Source organism: Hyla sarda, chromosome 3 (genome assembly GCF_029499605.1).
Source record: "Hyla sarda isolate aHylSar1 chromosome 3, aHylSar1.hap1, whole genome shotgun sequence".
NCBI classification, from domain to species: domain Eukaryota; kingdom Metazoa; phylum Chordata; class Amphibia; order Anura; family Hylidae; genus Hyla; species Hyla sarda.
The window spans coordinates 136387798-136393797 of record NC_079191.1 but is presented as its reverse complement, the minus strand read 5'-3'; the positions used below and the strand labels follow the sequence as shown (position 1 = coordinate 136393797).

Genomic DNA, 6000 nt, shown 5'->3' with positions numbered 1-6000 from the left:
TTTACAATACAGATGCAAAGATACATCCACAATATGTCGGTGTGAACCAGCTATAAACAGGTACACATACATACACTGAGATTTATTAAAAGCTGTCCAAAGGAAAAGTTGCTGAGTTGCCCATAGCAACCAATCAGATTGCTTCTTTCATTTTTGAAAAGGCCTCTGAAAAAAGAAAGAAATTATTTCATTGGTTGCTATGGGCAACTCAGCAACCTTTCCTTTGCACAGGTTTTGATAACTCTCCCCCTTTGTATCCACATGTACACAGACATCGACACATTTTTACAGAAATAGGCTCCCCACAAATGAGCAATCATTTGGAATGAGGAATCAAAGATGTGCTTCCCACAGTATAATACTGCTTGTCCTCTCTTCAGGTGGCTGAGCTCCCCTGACATTGCGGGCCTCAGACCAGCCATTAAATTCCCTTCTCCCACTCCTACTGCAAACTACACCGTCTCTCTCCTAGTTATACACGTATATGTGTCGCAAAGTGGCATCCTTACCTGCAGGACACCTACTGTTGGGAACAGCATTCCTGCAGGACTCAATCCTGCCCTTCCATATGAAGACATAAGGCCAACTCAAAAGATTTCCACTGGTGCTATTTTCTGGCTTTCACCTTTACTTAGAGCCAGGTAAGGTTCATGTCAACTGCACTGATTTCTTAGTGTAGGCTCTAACACAAGAGCCTTTTGGTCTGCCTCTTCCGCATTGTCCTTGTGGATTCGAATTGTGTGTCTGTCCGCACATTTTTCCCACTACTTTTTTGCAGGGTGAGTCCTGTCCATCTCCATTTGTTTTTGGTATTCCCAGGTGTAGTTCCATAAGGTGGGGCATAACAGAGTCAAAGAGAGGGGTTACGGCCTGTAGCATAATGGACAATTTTAGGAGGGTTTACTAAGGTGTTTATTCTTAATATATGTCGCCACAAATGATCATCAAGAATGTTGCTGGAGTAAGCTTGTGAAGCCCTACTACACTGTGTGTGCAGCTACACAATCCTATTTTATGTGCCAGATACTTTTTAAATATGACACAGTTTTAGCCATACCTATCAGAGCCTGTATAGACAGAACAGTCAATATAGGTGTTTACCAAAGTGCTAGTGCAGACTGACTAGTGAACTGACAGAAAATAAATAATACACAGAATATTATTGCACCTGTACTATTCTCAATCATTTAACACATTTTCAGTAATTAATACAGTATATTAGATATCACTTACACCTACATCACATAGACAGCAACCAGCTCTCAGAAGTGCATGCAAAAATATCATAAATCATATCAGCTAAATGGCTTAATGAGTACGGGAAGAATATACATAGGGATACTTAAGTGCACACTGCAGGGTTAGAAGATACAAAATCATCTCCTATCTCAAGTAAAAGGAATAGACGTTTTGTTTGTCTACTGACAAAAAAAAAAGCAAAACAAAAAAACAGTCAGTCAGTCTATAATTTTAATGGTAGTTTTATTTGGTAGAGTCAAATATTTATTTCTCTAAGTAAGATGCAAATCAGTTAATAAATTATTAGAAATGTGTTTTTTTCTGTATTTCTTTGTTACTCTATCTCTCACTGTTCAAATAAATCTACCATTAAAATTCAAACAATTCATCCTTTACTGTATTCACATCGACCGCTATGCAGAGGAGAATTATCAGTCTTGAAAAAAGGACCGATGTTTGGGCCAGTAACTAAATTTAACTGCTTTAAGTGGATTAAGGATTTAGGAGATTTATCAATACCTGTGCAGATGACAAATTGACCAGTTGCCCATAGCAACCAATCAGCTTTCATCTTTCGGAGGCCTTTTTAAAATATGAAAGAAGCAAACTGATTGGTTGCTATGGGCAACTGGTCAACTTTTCCTCAACACAGGTCATGATGAATTTCCCCCTTAGACTTATTTTGCGATATAGACTGAAGTGAGATAGTTTCTTCAAAAATGTACAACAGACATCAATGTTTTGAATTAGGAATCTAAAAAGAGGCATAACCAGATGTTCAAATATTATATGATCTAAATGATTACATAAATTATTAAATGGTGTGATATATGACTTTTCGCCAATCTTGTATAACCCAAAATTAAAAGAAATATACAAATTAAAGTATTTGAAGAAAATGTATAATGGAGGGGTAAGTATGAAAGAAGTATTTGTGAATGAAAAACCTAAGGATTGACAAACATTGAAAATAGAATTCTGTTTATCAGACATAGTAGCGTATGAATACTTACAACTTAGTAATACTATTATAGTAAGGATAAAGGAATTGACAAATCTCTGATATTGAATATGCCAACTTTCTATTTACAAATCTTAATCCTTCCAGTACTTATCAGCTGCTGTATGCTCCAGAGGAAGCTGTATAGTTCTTCTCAGTCTGGCCACTGCTGACACCTCTGTCCATTTCAGGACCTGCCAGAGTACAAGCAAATCCCCATAGCAAATGTCTCCTGCTCTGGACAGTTCCTGACACAGACAAAGGTGTCAGCAGAGAGCACTGTGATAAAACTGCAAAGAACTATACAACTTCCTCTGTAATAAACAGTAGCTAATAAGTACTGGAAGGGTTAAGATTTTTAAATAGAAGTAATTTACAAATCTGTTTAACTTTATGGCACCAGTTGATTTGAAAAATTTTTTTCCACCAGAATACCCCTTTAAAAAAAATAGGGAATGGGATTTAACTGCCTAAATGCAGGGAGCAATGTCCACCGACATGTGATTAGTTTTTCCTAACCACATGTGGGAAGATAGTGTCTAGGGAGCACAGGTGTGTTTCAATGGGTAAGCTAGTAGATGTGTGGAAGGGAGAAATGTCCCTCACACTTACAAACAAGAAACCATGGGACTTGTAGGTGGAGGCATGGAAATCCAACAGGAAATAGTCATTTCACAAAAAGATAGTCACAGTATTATAGCCGTTTAGCTTCAAGGCAAGCACTGATCTTTCCTAAGCATGTTTATTACTGTCTGGCATGTAAGTACTAAAATCACTTGGATTACCGCTTTAAGATGGATAACCGCTTTAACCCCTTAACGACGCAGGGCGTATATTTACGTCCTGCACCGGCTCCCGCAATATGAAGCGGGATCGCGGGGAAAAATAAAAAAGTTATAGGGGTCAGAAGATGACATTTTTAAACGTATAAATTTTCCTGCATGTAGTTATGATTTTTTCCAGAAGTCCGACAAAATCAAACCTATATAAGTAGGGTATCATTTTAACCGTATAGACCTACCGAATAATGATAAGGTGTAATTTTTACTGAAATATGCACTGCGTAGAAACGGAAGCCCCCAAAAGTTACAAAATGGCGTTTTTTTTTCGATTTTGTCGCACAATAATTTTTTTTTTCCGTTTCGCCGTGCATTTTTGGGTAAAATGACTAATGTCACTGCAAAGTAGAATTGGCGATGCAAAAAATAAGCCATAATATGGATTTTTAGGTGGAAAATTGAAAGGGTTATGATTTTTAAAAGGTAAGGAGGAAAAAACGAAAGTGCAAAAACGGAAAAACCCTGAGTCCTTAAGGGGTTAAGGACTATAGGTCAAAAACAAATCAGCTCTGTTTATCATCATGGCTTTTTAATGAGAAAGCTATAAAAATTGGAAAATTATCTATTGGAGTTAAAAGTTGCTTTCTTTGCATTTTTGCATACCAGAATAAGGCTGTATGCCTGTGTATGGAGACCATATCAGCACATCTCTTTGCCATGGGGCTTCAAGAGCAGAAACTGTTGAAAATATTGTAACTAAACTCTGTACAACTCAGCAAAAAACATTATCTGTGGTGTTCAACAGTAGCATCACGTGAGGCATGGAAAGAATCTAAAGCATGCATAAAGCTAAGCCCACACCCAGTTTATTGTCCTATTCTAGGATATAATTCTTAAAATATAACATATATTGTTTGATAATAGCAACAAGCTATTCACATCTTATATTTTACTATGAAAGAAAAAGCGCAATCAACCTGGAGAAAAAATTCATAGTTAAATTGTTGTTCTTGTTATGGTGCACTTAACTAATAACATCAAGTAGCACTGGGGAAATATATTTGGGAAACCAAAACTTCAATTACCTACACATTAGTGATAAGATGCTAAAACACACAGCAATTATAAGAGCCACCTGCTTTACAAGATGGTAGGTGAAATCCAGGGAGACACCACTTATGGTAACATTTTTTAAATGTGAGCCTGGAGGAGCACCTGGGGAGAAGACATTAGTTTAAGAAGTGGATTTTTGTAGATTGCACAAGGGTGCAGTGATATGCTGCTTTACGTATAACACGATTTTCAAGCCATTTATGGCACCACTACATTTTAGGACAACATTTTAAATGGGCAAAGAGTCAATCACATTTACAATTAATACACAAAACAAAACAATGTTCTGCAATAGTAAAAGCTATTTGCTACCGTTGCCAAAAAAATTTGCCACCAATATTTTTATTGTCCCAATGCTTCTAAAATATTCCTAGTGTTTTGTTTTTGCAGTTTTTCTTTAAGCCTATGCATCTCTATGGTAACAGACTATAAACAAACCCTATAAAATCTGATCCTGCAGTCATATCTGATCCTGCAGTGTTAGTAAATACTTGTCCTGACCTCATATCCCAACCTCATATCTTAGCCTAATAATCTGACCTCATATCCTGTCATTGTATCACAACATCAATTACTGATCTGAAGAAGAGGGAATTTTCCCCCAAAACACGTAATCTATTATTTTTTTTATTAGCTTTTGCTAAAAAAAATGCGGTCCTGCTATGGACTTTTAACCCCTTCGGAAACAACTGAACCAAGGGAGCAGTGGGCAGAGCATTGAAGGCTGCGTGCTGTGCAAGTATAATTACCTGGCCGGCCATGCATCTCTGCTCCTTCTGTCCGGGCTTTTGCAAACACATCAATGATGTGTCTGAGTGCACCACCTCCCGGCAGCCTTCAATGATTTAACCCCTTAAGGACCAAGCCCATTTTGGCCTTAAGGACCAGACCAATTTTATTTTAGCATTTTCGTTTTTTCCTCCTCACCTTCTAAAAATCATAACTCTCTTATATTTCCATCCACAGACACATATGAGGGCTTGTTTTTTGCGTCACCAATTGTACTTTGTAATGACTTCCCTTATTTTACCATAAAATGTATGGCGCAACCAAACACATATTATTTATGTGGGAAAATTGAAAAGAAAACCGCAATTTAGCAAATTGTGGAAGGCTTTGTTTTCACTCTGTACACTTTCCAGTAAAAATGACATGTTTTCTTTATTCTGTGGGTCAAAACGATTAAAATGATACCCATGATTATATGCTTTTCTATAATTGTACCGCTTAATAAAAATCTCAAAACATTTTAACAAAATTAGTATGTTTGAAATTGCCCTATTTTGACCATCTAAAACTTTCTAATTTTTCCGTAAATGGGGCGAAATGAGGGCTTATTTTTTGAGCCATGATCTGTAGTTTTTATCAGTACCACTTTTGCTTAGGTTTTACTTTTTATTCATTTTTTATTAATCTTTTTTTGAATAAAATGTGACAAAAAAGCAACAATTTTGGACTTTTTAATAATTTTTTTTATGTTTGTGCTGTCCACCGTATGGGATAATTAACAATATATTTTAATAGTTCATACTTTTACATACGCGGCGATACCAAATATGTGTATTAATAATTTTTTAACGCTTTTTTGGGGGTAAAATGGGGAAAAACGGACGTTTTACTTTTTATTGGGGGAGGGGATTTTTCACATTTTTTTACTTTTTTATCTTACATTTTTTTTTACACTTTGTATTCATTGCAATCAGTTGATTGCTAATACTGTGCAGTGCTATGTATAGGACACAGCACTGCTCAATATTATCGGTGATCTTCTGCTCTGGTCTGCTCGATCTCAGACCAGAGCAGAAGACCCTGGGAGACGGACAGAGCAAGGTGTGGGGACCCCGGCTGCCATGCTGGATGATCGGATCG

General features: G+C 36.7%; 1 protein-coding gene across 3 annotated transcripts in view; it reads left to right on the top strand.

Annotated features, from left to right (window-relative positions):
• Positions 1-210: 210 nt before the first annotated feature.
• The window catches only part of SI (sucrase-isomaltase), a 223092-nt gene continuing 217302 nt past the window's right edge, over positions 211-6000 (top strand). For all 3 annotated transcript variants that reach the window (XM_056565086.1, XM_056565085.1, XM_056565089.1), the window contains exon 1: positions 211-641. The gene's annotated coding sequence lies outside the window, so the exon portion shown is untranslated. The remainder of the gene's footprint in view (positions 642-6000) is intronic.